Here is a 16147-nt window from a genome sequence, read left to right on the forward strand (position 1 = left end):
GGGTCTTTTGTGTCTCCATACAAATTTTACGATTTTTTGTTCCAGTTCTGTAAAAAATGCCATTGGTAGTTTGAGAGGGATTGCATTGAATCTGTAGATTGCTTTGGGTAGTATAGTCATTTTCACAAAATTGATTCCTCCAATCTAAGAACATGGTATATCTCTCCATCTGTTGGTATCACCTTTAATTGCTTTCAACAGTGTCTTATAGTTTTCTGCATACAGGTCTTTTGTCTCCCTAGGTAGGTTTATTCCTAGGTATTTTATTCTTTTTGTTGCAGTGGTAAATGGGAGTGTTTCCTTAACTTCTCTTTCAGATTTTTCATCATTAGTGTATAGGAATGTTAGAGATTTCCATGCATTAATTTTGTATCCTGCAACTTTACCAAATTCATTGATTAGCTCTAGTAGTTTTCTGGTGGCATCTTTAGGATTCTCTATGTGTAGTATCATATCATCTGCAAACAGTGACAGTTTTACTTCTTCTTTTCCAATTTGTATTTCTTTTATTTCTTTTTCTTCTCTGACTGCCATGGCTAGAACTTCCAAAACTATGTTGAATAATAGTGGCGAGAGTGGACATCCTTGTCTTGTTCCTGATCTTAGAGGAAATGCTTTCAGTTTTTCACCATTGAGAATGATGTTTGCTGTGGGCTTGTCGCATATGGCCTTTATTATGTTGAGGTAGGCTCCCTCTGTGCCCACTTTCTGGAGAGTTTTTATCATAAATGAGTGTTGACTTTTGTCAAAAGCTTTTTCTGCATCTATTGAGATGATCATATGGTTTTTCTTCTTCAATTTGTTAATATGGTGTATCACATTGATTGATTTGCATATACTGAAGAATCCTTGCATCCCTGGGATAAATCCCACTTGATCATGGTGTATGATCCCTTTAATGTGTTGTTGGATTCTGTTTGCTAGTATTTTGTTGAGGATTTTTCCATCTATACTCATCAGTGATATTGGTCTGTAATTTTCTTTTTTTGTAGTATCTTTGTCTGGTTTTGGTATCAGGGTGATGGTGGCCTCATAGAATGAGTTTGGGAGTGTTCCTTCCTCTGCAATTTTTTGGAAGACTTTGAGAAGGATGGGTGTTAGCTCTTCTCTAAATGTTTGATAGAATTCACCTGTGAAACCATCTGGTACTGGACTTCTGTTTCTTGGAAGATTTTTAATCACAGTTTCAATTTCATTACTTGTGATTGGTCTGTTCATATTTTCTATTTCTTCCTGGTTCAGTCTTGGAAGGTTATACCTCTCTAAGAATTTGTCCAGTTCTTTCAGGTTGTCCATTTTATTGGCATAGAGTTGCTTGTAGTAGTCTCTTAGGATGCTTTGTATTTCTGCAGTGTCTGTTGTAACTTCCCCTTTCTCATTTCTAATTTTGTTGATTTGAATCCTCTCCCTCTTTTTCTTGATGCGTCTGGCTAATGGTTTATCAATTTTGTTTATCTTCTCAAAGAACCAGCTTTTAGTTTTATTGACCTTTGCTATTGTTTTCTTTGTTTCTGTTTCATTTATTTCTGCTCTGATCTTTATGATTTCTTTCCTTTTGCTAACTTTGGGTTTTGTTTGTTCTTCTTTCTCTAGTTGCTTCAGGTTAAGGTTAGATTGTTTATTTGAGATTTTTCTTGTTTCTTGAGGTAGGCTTGTATAGCTATAAACTTCCCTCTTAGAACTGCTTTTGCTGCATCCCATAGGTTTTGGATCATCGTGTTTTCATTGTCATTTGTCTCTAGGTATTTTTTGATTTCCTCTTTGATTTCTTCAGGGATCTCTTGGTTATCTAGTAACGTATTGTTTAGCCTCCATGTGTTTGTGTGTTTTACATTTTTTTCCCCTGTAATTGATTTCTAATCTCATAGCATTGTGGTCAGAAAAGATTCTTGATATGATTTCAATTTTCTTAAATTTACTGAGGCTTGATTTGTGACCCAAGATACGATTTATCCTGGAGAATGTTCCGTGCACACTTGAGAAGAAAGTGTAATCTGCTGTTTTTGGATGGAATGTCCTATAAATATCAATTAAATCTCTCTGGTCTGTTGTGTCATTTAAAGCTTGTGTTTCCTTGTTAATTTTCAGTTTGGATGATTTGTCCATTGGTGTAAGTGAGGTGTTAAAGTCCCCCACTATTATTGTGTTACTGTTGATTTCCTCTTTTATACCTGTTAGCAGTTGCCTTATGTATTGAGGTGCTCCTATATTGGGTGCATATATATTTATAATTGTCATACCTTCTTCTTGGATTGATCCCTTGATTATTATGTAGTGTCCTTCCTTGTCTCTTGTAACATTCGTTATTTTAAAGTCTATTTTATCTGATATGAGTATTGCTACTCCAGCTTTCGTTTGATTTCCATTTGCATGGAATATCTTTTTCCATCCCTTCACTTTCAGTCTGAATGTGTCCCTAGGTCTGAAGTGGGTCTCTTGTAGACAGCATATATATGGGTCTTATTTTTGTATCCATTCAGCAATCCTGAGTCTTTTGGTTGGAGCATTTAATCCATTCATGTTTAAGGTAATTACCAATATGTATGTTCCTATTACCATTTTCTTAATTGTTTTGGGTTTCTTTTTGTAGGTCCTTTTCTTCTCTTGTGTTTCCAACTTAGAGAAGTTCCTTTAGCATTTGTTGAAGAGCTGGTTTGGTGATGCTGAATTCTCTTAGCTTTTGCTTGTCTGTAAAGCTTTTGATTTCTCCATTGAATCTGAATGAGATCCTTGCCAGGTAGAGTAATCTTGGTTGTAGTTTCTTCCCTTTCATCACTTTAAGTATATCATGCCACTCCCTTCTGGCTTGTAGAGTTTCTGCTGAGAAATCAGCTGTTAACCTTATGGAAGTTCCCTTGTATGTTATTTGTCATTTTTCCCTTGCTGCTTTCAATAATTTTTCTTTGTCTTTATTTTTTGCCAATTTGATTACTGTGTGTCTCGGCATGTTTCTCTGTGGGTTTATCCTGTATGGGGCTCTCTGCACTTTCTGGACTTGGGTGGCTATTTCCTCTCCCACGTTAGGGAAGTTTTCGACTGTAATCTCTTCAGATATTTTCTCGGGTCCTTTCTCTCTCTCTTCTCCTTCTGGGACCCCTATAATGCGAATGTTGTTGCATTTAATGTTGTCCCAGAGGTCTCTTAGGCTGTCTTCATTGCTTTTCATTCTTTTTTCTTTATTCTGTTCCGCAGAAGTGAATTCCATCATTCTGTCTTCCAGGTCACTTATCCGTTCTTCTGCCTCAGTTATTCTGCTATTGATTCCTTCTAGTGTAGTTTTCATTTCAGGTATTGTGTTGTTCATCTCTGTTTGTTTGTTCTTTAATTCTTCTAGGTCTTTGTTAAACATTTCTTGCATCTTCTCGATCTTTGCCTCCATTCTTTTTCTGAGGTCCTGGATCATCTTCACTATCATTATTCTGAATTCTTTTTCTGGAAGGTTGCCTATCTCCACTTCATTTAGTTGTTTTTCTGGGGTTTTATCTTCTTCCTTCATCTGGTACATAGCCCTCTCCCTTTTCATCTTGTCTTTCTGTGAATGTGGTTTTTGTTCCACAGGCTGCAGGATTGTAGTTCTTCTTGCTTCTGCTGTCTGCCCTCTGGTGGATGAGGCTATCTAAGAGGCTTGTGCAAGTTTCCTGATGGCTGGGACTGCTGGTGGGTAGAGCTGGCTGTTGCTTTGGTGGGCAGAGCTCAGTAAAACTTTAATCCACTTGTCTGCTGATGGGTGGGCCTGGGTTCCCTCCCTGTTGGTTGTTTGGCCTGAGGCAACCCAACACTGGAGCCTACCCAGGCTCTTTGGTGGGGCTAATGGCAGACTCTGGGAGGGCTTACACCAAGGAGTACTTCCCAGAACTTCTGCTGCCAGTGTCCTTGTCCTCACGGTTACATATAGCTACACCCCACCTCTTCAGGAGACCCTGCAATGCTAGCAGGTAGGTCTGGTTCAGTCTCCTATGGGGTCCCTGCTCGTTCCCCTAGGTCCTGATGAGCACACTACTTTGTGTGCGCCCTCCAAGGGTGGAGTCTCTGTTTCCCCCAGTCCTGTCAAAGTCCTGCAATCAAATCCCGCGTACGTTCAAAGTCTGATTCTCTAGGAATTTCTCCTCCCGTTGTCGGACCCCCGGCTTGGGAAGCCTGACTTGGGGCTCAGAACCTTCACCCCAGCAGGTGGACTTCTGTGGTATAAGTGTTCTCCAGTTTGTGAGTCACCCACCCAGCAGTTTGGGATTTGATTTTATTGTGATTGTGCCCCTCCTACCGTCTCATTGTGGCCTCTCCTTTGTCTTTGGATGTGGGGTATCTTTTTTGGTGAGTTCCAGTGTCTTCCTGTCAATGATTATTCAGCAGTTGTGATTCTGGTGTTGTTGCAAGAGGGAGTGAGAGCATGTCCTTCTACTCTGCCATCTTGAACCAGTCTCTCTTCATTGTGTCTTCGTTGCTGTGCACGGGCTGGGCTTTCTCTAGTTATGGCAAGTGGGGGCTACTCTTCATTGTGTGCAGGCTTCTCATTGTGGTGGCTTCTCTTGTTGCAGAGCATGGGCTCTTGGCACGCGGGCTTCAGTAGTTGTGGTCGCGGGCTCAGCAGTTGTGGCTTACGGGCTCTAGAGTGCAGGCTCAGTAGTAGTGGTGTGCGGGCTTAGTTGCTCTGTGGCATGTGGGATCTTCCCGGACCAGGACTCGGAACCCATGTCTCCTGCATTGGCAGGTGAACTCTTAACCACTGTGCCACCAGGGAAGTCCCAGGGTAGTTTTGATAATATAATACACACATTGTATGTATATGCGTGTGTGCAGGGTACATACAGATTCAGTGGGCAATAATGTTATGTTGTTCAGAAGTACATGTATGTGAAAATATTGGCAGTGTGTCGATTTTCCCTAAGTGTTGGAGTGGCTGCTCATTTAAAATCTCAAATCTCAGGACCAGGGTGAAATGAGTGCTTTTCCATGGACAGAGGCTCATATGTCTGGGTATTTGTCCATTAAGGTTTACCTTTACACATTTTTTTGCCTGTAATTCTTTAATTTTAACTTATATAAAACTCATTTCGAGAAAAAAAAACTCATTTCTGTAAAGTGAGAAGTAATCTGTCCATTGTTTGAATTCTTTGGTCTTTCTTTACACTGTTACTTGGCATTTTAATCCTATTCTCGCTTGCAATATCATGGTTTATATGTGTGTCTCTCCTTTATTAGAACGGAAACTTCCTATTCCTTTTTCTTTCTTTTTTGGCTGCGCCAAGTGGCATGTGAGATCTTAGTGCCCGACCAGGGATCAAACCTGTGCCCCCTGCATCTGAAGCACGGAGTGTTAACCACTGGACCACCAGGGGTGTCCCTAGGAGCAGAAGCTTCTTGAGGGCAGGGATCCTATGTTATTTTTATACCTTCCACAGTGATTAACCTTCTGCTTTGCATTTCATAGGTGTTAAGCAAAGATATGTCAGATGTATATTTAACAAATAATCTTTAAAAAATTTTTTAAATTGACGTATAGTTGATTTACAATGTTTCAGGTGTACAGCTTAATGAATAATCTTAAACATTATTTTCCCATACCCTTTTAAAGGGATTTCACACTCATTTATTGTCAACTCATTTCTCTTTGTGCAGAGAAAAATACTACGTAGATTTTTGGACTTAAGCCAGGTCATAAAGTTGATATTTAATAACAAAAACTACCACCTCTGTTATGGCTACTGCTGCTTCTCTAGTTGCTGCCTCTAGTTGCTGTTCATTGGGCAATATTGTATTTTATCATTTGTTATATCACTCAGTTTTCTTCCAAACCCTATGTGCTGGCTATTAATTTTTCTGTTTTAGCATTTAGAAAATATGCTTAGATTCTCATGACTAGATTTGCAAAAGTACATCTGTCTGACTCCTAACTTTTCTTTCTTCTATTCTACATGGCTTTTTTCTAGTTTGTCATATGATCTCAAATTGTATTTTCAATATATATTCTTGTCATGTGATGAACAACAAATGTTCATCCAAAAATAGAAATAAGGATGTTATTCTAAAGACAGGATAAACAAAAGATGTTGCTTTTCTTTTTTTTTTTTTTTTTTTTTTGCGGTATGCGGGCTTCTCTCTGTTGTGGCCTCTCCCATTGCGGAGCACAGGCTCCGGACGCGCAGGCTCAGCGGCCATGGCTCACGGGCCCAGCCGTTCCGCGGCACGTGGGATCTTCCCAGACCGGGGCACGAACCCGCATCCCCTGCATCGGCAGGCGGGCTCTCAACCACTGCGCCACCAGGGAAGCCCAGATGTTGCTTTTCTTAAGCACAAAATCTCACACAGAAAGTGGATGAGATATAAATTTATTTAGGAAAAGTATTTTACAAAGTAATAGTAATTTCCTGTTTGGTTTGGCATTTAAATGCTCATATTAAAACCTGATTTTTGGAATAAATTATATTAGTTTAAAAGTGAAAAAGTGTTTCCATGATGCTCAGAGTGGGCCCAGAACCACAGCCTCTGAGGGGCATTAAAAAAGTCCATACAAACCTTCTGGAACTGATAATCTTGCCATGGAGATGGGATTTAGACCTGATGTATGTATATATATGTGTGTGTGTGTACATATATATATATAAAACAAAAGATGTGTGTGGCACAATGATACTATTCGAGCCCTGTTCCATTTATACAGTCTCTTTTTAAAATCAAACTAGTTCATTGCATTCATTCAAACATGCATGCATTTAATAAATATCTTAAAGTGTGTATGGTTTCTACCATGTGCTAAGAAAACGCTGGGCATTGGATTGAAAGGCGGATAAGACACAGGAAAACTTCTGTTGAGGAACTCATAGTTCATGGGGGAGACAAGCAGATAATGATAACCCAGTGCCGTACTAACAATGATAGGGATGAACAGGGATTCTTGGGAAGCAGGGGACGGCTCCAAATCCTGTGTGGACAGCGGAATGCTTCGAGAAGGAGGCCTGCGTCTTCTCTGTAGGAATAAGTAGGAATTAGCCAAGTGAAGAGGAAAGGTGAGTAGGTCATCCTGGGCAGGAGGAAGCACATGGATAAAGATGTCAGACTAGGAACGTCAGGGAACAAGAGTTGTGTGCGGGGAACCAGACACAGTTCTGTGTCGCAGGAGTGGGACGGCACAGCAGGGAGTAGTGAGATAAAAAGGCAGACAGCAGGCAGAGGCCAGATGCCACCTGCAGGCCACCTCCAGAAGTATGGATCTTTTATAGACAGCGTGCGTTATCAAAAGTTTTATTTTTCCCTTTGGAGAGGAGTGACATAGTATGTGGTTGGTGTTGCATTCTCTATAGATAATTCTGGTAAGTGTGTGGTAAATCAGGGGTTAATCTGGCTTACTACCTGTTTTTATAAAGTTTTATTGACACAGCCACACCCATTTATGGACACACTGACTGCTTTCCTGTTGTGAAAATGGAGGTGAGTAGTTGTGAAAGAGAAGCCTAGAAAGCCAGTGAATGTAAATAAGCAGATGGATGTGAAAACAGGAGACCAGTTACGATGCTACGGCAATAGTCCACATGAGAGAGAATGAGGGTTTGATTAGGGCAGGGGTGATAGGAATAGAAGGTACCTGGTAAATCTAAGAAACATTTAGAAAGTAAAGTCAGGTAAGTTAAGGATCACTCACCGACTTCTAGAGTAGATGGAAGATGCTGCCTCCGGTTGAGAGAGTGAGAGCACAGGAGAGTACTCGTATGGGAGGGAGGGGATGCCTAAAGTTTTGAATGGACTGTGAGTCTAAGGCCTCAGCCCACCTGCCACCTCATTCAAGAAAGGTCTGAGCTTTGGGATTGGGATATGGAGGGCTGCTGCAGTACGGCAACTAAAAACACAAAAAAGTATCCAATGGTTTGTTTTTTAAGCTGCACCAAAATATCCCTGAATCCCACAGAGCTCTATCTCATCCTCATCTGTGTAGTCTGTCCCCACGTAGACCCCAGGTGCCATCGGAAACCTCTACACTGTCATCAACAAACTACATCCTTGGACTGAAAAATCCCCCCACCCAAGAAGTAGAAACTGATTTTGGCCCACATTCCAGTGTCCTGGCCTTTGGGAGGGTCCACTGGTCATTGTCCTCCTAGTGCCACAGGGACGGCGAGGCCCAGGCCATTACCTTCTGTGTTTGTGAAAAGAGAAAACGCTATGCTCTGCAGTCAGTCACACTTAGCTTTTTTTATTCTTCTTGCTTGAGTTTAAATTCTAGCTCTACCATTTACTGGCTGTGTGACCTTTGCAAAACCACTTAACCTCTCTGTGCCTCATTTGCTGCGCCTTTAGAACGAGAGCAATAACAGCATCTATCTCAGGATTAAATGAGACAAATTCAGGCAAAGAATTTAGCATAGAGCTTGGTATAGTCATTCAACATGTGTTTCTCAAATGGCTGCTGTAGAGCTAAAACCGTGCTAGGCACTGTGACCATTGTGATAATTAAACAGGCACAGGCTCTGCCCTTATGGTGACACCAGTGTAGCACTAACCAGGTAATGAAATAACTATGAAATACTAAATTGAGGAAAGGGAGATAAGGGAAATGAATCTAGGATCCTGATATAGAACAAATGGTGTGTACATTTGTGCGTGTGCGTGTGTGTGTGTATGTATAGTAGTTGGCGGTTAGACATGCTAAGATTAGTTAGACAGGAAAAATCTCTCTGAGTAATATTTAAACTCAGACTTGGGTGAGAAAGAGACAGCTGTGTGGGATGAAAGGAAGAGCATCTCAGGCAGCCAGAATGGCTGTGTGAGTGTCCTAAACAAGCACTCAAAAAAAAGTTAGTGAGGCTGGTAGAGAGTCACAGGCCACACCCTCAGTTTGGGGACAAAAGATTTTTTTTTTTTTTTTTTTTTGCAGTACGCGGGCTTCTCACTGTTGTGGCCTCTCCCGTTGCGGATCACAGGCTCCGGACGCGCAGGCTCAGCGGCCATGGCTCACGGGCCTAGCCGCTCCGCAGCATGTGGGATCTTCCCAGACCGGGGCACGAACCCGTGTCCCCTGCATCGGCAGGCGGACTCTCAACCACTGCGCCACTAGGGAAGCCCCCAAAAGATTTTTTATAACTAAGAGCCAATCTTTTTATCACTTTGTCTGATGGCAGAAAACTTAATCCAGTTACTTCTAGGCAGACTCGGTCAAAATGATTGATTACTCAGTCATTTCAGAAACCTCTGAGTAAAGTTCTGGATTTTAAATAGCTAATATAGGATTTCTACTTTGGACCTTTCCCGAGGCTGTGTCTAGACTCAAGGGCCGGGGGTGGGGTATCCAGTTTGCAGGCACCAGCCGTGCCTTGGCAGTTGCTGAGACGCAACTTTGTCAGTCCTCTGCTTGTGGGACTTGATCCCTGATCCATCATCTTAGGTGCCCACGTCTCCCTGTGGCCTCTGGTCCCTCTGGAGCCTTCCTTATTCTGACCTCCAGACCCATCCTGAGGTGGGTTCTGAGGCCTGTCCCTATATGTCTAAGCCCTTCTACATATGTGAGCATTCTCTAGCGCTGGGAAGGGCATAGGAGGTGGCCCTCAAGCTCATCTGCCCAGACAACTCACTTCGCTGTTGGTATTTTATCCCTCTAGCTTCAGCCTGGAAATTTTCAAGAGGCTAGAGGTTTTTCTGAGCTACATACCAGTAGAAGTCAGATGAAGGTCTTGGGGTTCCTCCAAATTCATCTGGGCTCTCAGTCATTTCCCCTTTGAGGCCCCACCTGTCCATGGACTGACCAGGCTTGGGAGGCAGCCTGAGACACAGTCCCTTTTTTGGAGGCCCTGCTAAATCTATAGTTTCTTATCTGTCCTTGTGAAAAAAAACAAAAACAAACAAACAAAAAACTTGCCTCCAAGCCCAAAAGGAGTTTTCAAACAAAATAAAACAAATGCAAAATATTTCCTTTGGGGTTTGAATGAGTTTCCAAACAAAATAAAACAAATGTAGAACTGGCTATGCTTTTTCACGCCAACTCTTTTTATGTTACAAACTTAACCTTGAGGCTAGGACTCAGAAAAACTTTCCCCTCTGGCAATTGAGGGGAAGCCTCAGCTTTCAAGAGTTTAGCCTCTGCTTTGCATTTCAAGCGCTTATTTTAAAATTCAAATGCCAGGAATTTGGTTGTTTATTTTCTGAACTCAGGTCCGTCTCTCTCTAAAGCACTAAGATCCAGCCTAATGTCTACTGTTGTTATGTAAAGCGGTGTAAAAATCAATTACTATGAAAATTATCAATTTCAATTTCCAAATGTTATCATGGTACTTAAGCATTATTAGCTTATTCAAGGACCTTTTAACTGTTTTTTCCTTAGATTTATCTGGCAGCTTCTCAGTACTAAGTATCCACTCCCCTGCCCACTGCCACTGACAGAAGCCAAGCTGTGTGGTTCATTGTCTTCTCCTCCTTGCCCACCCACGTCCCAGGATGACCGCCACAGCCCCTCACTTCAGTCTCAGGGCTCTTTCACTCCCTCCCTGGGGTTGTTCTGTAGTCACTGACGGGTGCTCTCAAGATCTTGCTGTCCTCCAGGACTCCGCCTTAAACCCAGAAATCCTGCGTTCAGTCCTGGCAGCTTTCTTACTTTGCTCTTGTGGAGCTAGCATTTCAGCCTCACAACTTCTAATCCAGAACCACCTCTTATTTTCCTCCTCCTTACAGAGTTCCCCGTGGCTTACTTAATTTCTCTCCCTTAATTTCTTTACCACTTGGATCCCATTGGTTAAGTGCATTCTCAACTGTTAAAGGAAAAATCCAACAATCATATATCTTGAAAAGATCATGAGTCGGGCAGCATCCAGGCTCAGGAGTGCTAAGAGAAAGGAGCTCTGAAGAGCTGCTCTAGGTGAGAGATTTTTATAGACCAAAGCGATCAGGAGCAAGGAAGTTATACTGGGCGTTTGCCGATTGATCACCGCAGGGTTACCCCCTTCATGGAGCAAAGGGATGTCTTGGAGCTGGTCTGGATACTTGTGTTGAGCAGGGAAGTGCTGATCGGTGGACCTAGGCCTTCCTTTTCTGGGAGATCCCAGCATAGAAACTAGCTAAGTTTTGGTTTGCTGACTGGGGCTTAGCGTGAGTGACTCCTTCTTGGGCCTACTTTAGATATTTTAACATACCTGTACCTGACTTCATGTGACCGTAGCCCCTGACACGTCTCTACATAAGTGTTTGCAGACCTCAGCTGGGTCTTAGTGTTATTCTCTCCCTTTTCCTCTCCTCTGCTTCTTTTTCTTATCGCTTTTTTTCTACTGGACTCTAAGCTACTGGGTCTTATGCCTCTGAATCTTTAGTGTCTAATACTCTTCTTAGTACTGATCAATAAATATTTGGTGAATGAATGAAGAAAAGAGTAATGCTTATTCTTCAAATAAATTCTAACATTTTATATCTACTTATTCATTCTTCAGTCATTCATAGTGGCTAAATACAATGATTCAAAAGTGTTGAATAGAAAACGTGAAATTATTTTAGATTTAAAACATTAAGGAATGAGGAAAAATTGAGTTAACGTACTTTATAGTTAAATCTGGCTCTTGAAATATTCCATTTTTAGGATATTCTCACCCATATTTCTATTTACTAGAAACATTAAATTATTACAAACTCAGTTTTAGATAAACTTATAGTGTAATTTACATGAAATAAAACACACCCATTGTAAGTATATATAGTTCAATGAGTTTTGACACATGTAGATACCCATGTAACCACCACTAACAGTAAAGATATAGAACATTTCCATCATCCCAAAAAGTTCCTTTGTGTCCCTTTTCAGTCAGTCCGGATCCACCTCCCTGTGTCCCCAAGCCCCAGACAATCACTGGTCTGCTTTCTATCACTATAGCTTCTTCAGCTTTTTCTGGAATTTCATGCAAATGGAATCATACAGTATATACTCTGTCGTGTCTGGTTTCTTTTGCTCCGTACATTGTTGAAATTTATCAGTGTTGTGGCCTCTGCCACAATTTGTGTAGCCATACAATGTTGATCAACTTTGAGGTTGTTTTAGTTTCTGGCTGTAATGCATAAAGCTGTTGTCAATGTTCTGCGTAAGTCTGTGTATGGATTCAGTTTTCATTTCTCTTGGGTAACCACCTAGGAGTAGAATGCATGGATCTTAGGGTAAGTATGAAGTTAATGTTATAAGGAACTGTCAAGCTGTTCTCCAGGGTGGTTGTTGACATTTTACATTCCCACCAGAGTTCCAGTTGCTCCCTATCTTATCACACTATATCTCATCAACACTTGGCATTGTCAGTCCTTTTACTTTTCCCCATTCTACTGGGTATGTAATGATGTCTCACTGTGGTTTAAATGTACATTTCTCTGATAACTAATGATGCTGACAAGTCTTCATGTGCTTATAGGCAATTAGTAATATATTCTTCTGGTGAAGTGTTAGTTTAAACATTTTGGCAAGTTTTATCCGGGTGGTTTTCTTATTGAGTTGCAAGAGTTATCAATATATATGTCAGATATATATATTGTGAATATTTTCTCCTAGTCTGTACTTTGCATTTTTCTTTCCCTAGCAGTGTTTGTCAGATAGCAGAAAATTTTAATTTCAGTGAAGTCCCATTTATCAATTATTTTGTTTTATGATTCATGCTTTCTGTGTTTCATCTAAGAAATCTTTGCCTACTCCGTGGTTGCAAAGAATCTCTTAGCTGATTTTTAAAATAGGCTAAAAACTAACCAGTGAGTCAGCATTGTTATGATCTTAGTTTAGCTACTGTGGTCTAAAGAATAATTCTTCTCTGATACCAAAATCCCTGTGTAGTAAACTGTGACTCTCCTAATTCTGAACTAAGCCTTTGAATAGAGATGAAGAGCTTTGAACAGTTGTTTAAAAAATTAATAAGTATTTCCAAAGGTAATGATTACATTTATTCCCAAACATAGAGCCCAAGTGAGCAGGATATGAGAAGAGCATCCAGTTTCCCAATTTGGACTGTATTGAGGCTCTCTTCTTTGTCATTTTATGTGTGTATGTGTGTGTGTGTGTGTACACACACACACACACACAAAACAAGCTTGTCATTCCCTTTTTCTTTCTCCTTTTGTTTAAAAAAAATCTGTTTTGAGTCTCTCAATATGCCACTTTTTCTGTCTTTTGTATCTTTTTCCCTTTATATTTGCTCTTCCCAGAGAGGTCCATTTATTTCTTGCCTCTTTTCTTTCCCTTCCCATATTCCCTTCTTATCTCTTTTTACTTCTCTCTTCACCTCTTCTATTTCTAGTTTTTTTTTTCTCACTGATTATTCCCTTCTGAAATTGACTTAGCGTGGAACCTATATATAAACAGACAGAACTATGCATTCAGAATTTGAGTAGAGTTTTATAGTATCTGTTCACAATTTTGAAGATGAGTTGAATGCTTTATGCTTCTCTTTAAAAACTGACCAAGTTGGTTTTAATTTGAATATTGTTCTCAACTGATTCTCTCTCCTATCATCAGGTAGAATGAAGTTTTATTTGGTAATTTGGAAGAACTTTTTGTACAAAGATGAGCACGGATACAAAGCTCTTTGGTAGGGGAAAAAAATCTTCAAAGTTAGATTGTTTTTTCAGAAAAATATTTATTTTGCATAAACATTGTACAAAATTTTAACTGTTCTAATGTACTTTGGGAGGTTTTGCTGATGTTTTCTTTCAGAAAATATGGCTATTTCATAGTCCCTTTTAAAGAATCTCACAGGACTTATAAACTGCTTCATAAAATGCAAACCTACAGAGACCTTGTCCTGTATTCTTTAAGCCTGCAACATTCTTTAACATTTCCCATTACTTTTCTTAATGTGGTACAGTGATTTTTTTTTCTTTCTTTCTTTTTTTTTTTTTGCGATACGCGGGCCTCTCACTGTTGTGGCCTCTCCCGTAGTGGAGCACACGCTCCGGATGCGCAGGCTCAGCGGCCATGGCTCACGGGCCCAGCCACTCTGCGGCATGTGGGATCTTCCCGGACCGGGGCATGAACCCGTGTCCTCTGCATCGGCAGGCGGACTCTCACCCACTGCGCCACCAGGGAAGCCCATACAGTGATTATTTTTATTCTCCCTTTCTCTATTCCATATTCTATCTTCATTTTTTTCCAATTTATGTCATTTGCTCTCTCTGTATATTTTTACTGCACTCTCTTTAAGGCTTTACAGTTTGGATAGCACAATGATTGCTCTTTCAGTGTCTTCTTCCCCCTTCAGGTTTTCTATTTTCCTGCCCCTCTATACCACATTCTCTTATTCCTTTAAAAATTTCTGCTTAATTCACATCTATGCTTCTCCTTAGATCCAATTCAGCAACTTCTGGCAGCTCTTAGAAGAAGAAAAGAGTTCTTCTCCAGTACTTCATTTCTGTAATCATTTGAAACCTACAAACTAAGACATTCGGAAACAGTTATGGTTTAATGCTTCATAATGAAAATGCTTCTTTTCAGTCCATTTCAACTGTCCTCAGAGATGCTAAAAAATTTTAAATTTTAGTTGATTGAGTAATGCATTTAAAATGAGTATAGATGGAAAGAATCAGGGTATGGCTAGAGCCAAGGTAAACTGCAAATCATGGAAACAGTGGGCATATTTCAGAATGGGTTTTCAAAGTTTTATATCTGTGAAAGCTCTAAAGACAAAGTGGAATAAATAAATGTTAGAGGGGATGGATAGAGACTTGGGGAAGTCTGAGAGTTACAGCCCTAATCTGCCTATGGTGATTTCTTTGGCATCTCCAATTTAATGTTCGTACGTCACATGAATCACTGCTTCATAGTATATCCATGTTCATTAAAAAAAAATAAATTTATTTATTTATTTTTGGCTGCATTGCTGCACATGGGCTTTCTTTAGTTGCGTCGAGCGGGGGCTACTCTTCGTTGCGGTGCGCAGGCTTCTCATTGCAGTGGCTTCTCTTGTTGCGGAGCATGGGCTCTAGGCACGCGGGCTTCAGTAGTTGTGGCACACGGGCTCTAGAGCGCAGGCTCTGCAGTTGTGGTACACAGGCTTAGTTGCTCCGCGGCATGTGGGATCTTCCCGGACCAGGGCTTGAACCCGTGTTCCCTGCATTGGCAGGTGGATTCTTAACCACTGAGCCACCAGGCAAGCCCCTCCATGTTCATTTTTGTATAAAATAGTCTCCCAAGTCTGCAAGTAAAATAATTCTATTAGATGACTTTTTTCTTTTTCCTGTGCCTTTCAGTCCATCCAGCACCTTGTTCAAGTGTCTGTAGGGGTAGGAGTGCCCAGTGTGACAAGCTCAGCACCAGAGCAAGAAAGTTGGGCATCTCGTCCAACTTGTTTACTCTCTTGCTTCCTGTCACCGTTACCATCATTAACTGGGAACGAGGGTCCTGGAGGAGACAGATGGTGGTGGTGATTGGGGGCTGCCTCTTTGGTAGGTGACTGTCTCGAAATGCAATGGATTGTTTGAGTAGAGAGTGACTCACCCTGAGTGGAGGTGTTTAAAAAGAGACAGGGGACTTCCCTGGCGGTCCAGTGGTTAGGGCTCCATGCTTCCACTGCCAGGGGCACGGGTTCGGTCCCTGGTTCAGGAACTAAGATGCCACATGCTGTGTGGCACAGCCAAAACAAACAAACAAACAACAGCAACAACAAAAAACCAGAGTGACATTGTGGGCCAAGATTGGATAAATGATCTATCAAAGAATCTGGCTGTTGTGGTAGAATAGAAGGGAATTTTTAGTTTCCTAGAAAGCATTCTATTATTAAATGGATCATTTACATTAAGATATAAAAAAAATCTAGTATCATTTTTAGGGTATTGAAAGTAAACCATCAAAACAATTCCACTAAGTAGTACAAATTAGAGATAGTATTGTTGAATATAAAATTTACTAATGAAATAACTGTAAATTAAAAATTTATTAAAGTGCCTTGGTTTTATTGGGAATAAAATTAATTGTTCTTACTAAAATATAAACAAGCAAAAACTGGAATGGGAGAAAATTCCCTGGCTGTCCAGCGGTTAAGACTTAACACTCTCACTGCCGAGGGCCCGGGTTCGATCCCTGGTCAGGCAACTAAGATCCTACAAGCCATGTGACCGAAAAAACAAAACACCGGAATGGGAGTATATTGTCCTCTGGCTAGGTAGCAGTGGTGTGTTGGGTAGAGAAAATGAAGAGATGATGGGAGGAAGAAAG

This window comes from Hyperoodon ampullatus, assembly GCF_949752795.1.
Source record: "Hyperoodon ampullatus genome assembly, chromosome: 13".
Taxonomy (NCBI): Eukaryota; Metazoa; Chordata; class Mammalia; order Artiodactyla; family Ziphiidae; genus Hyperoodon; species Hyperoodon ampullatus.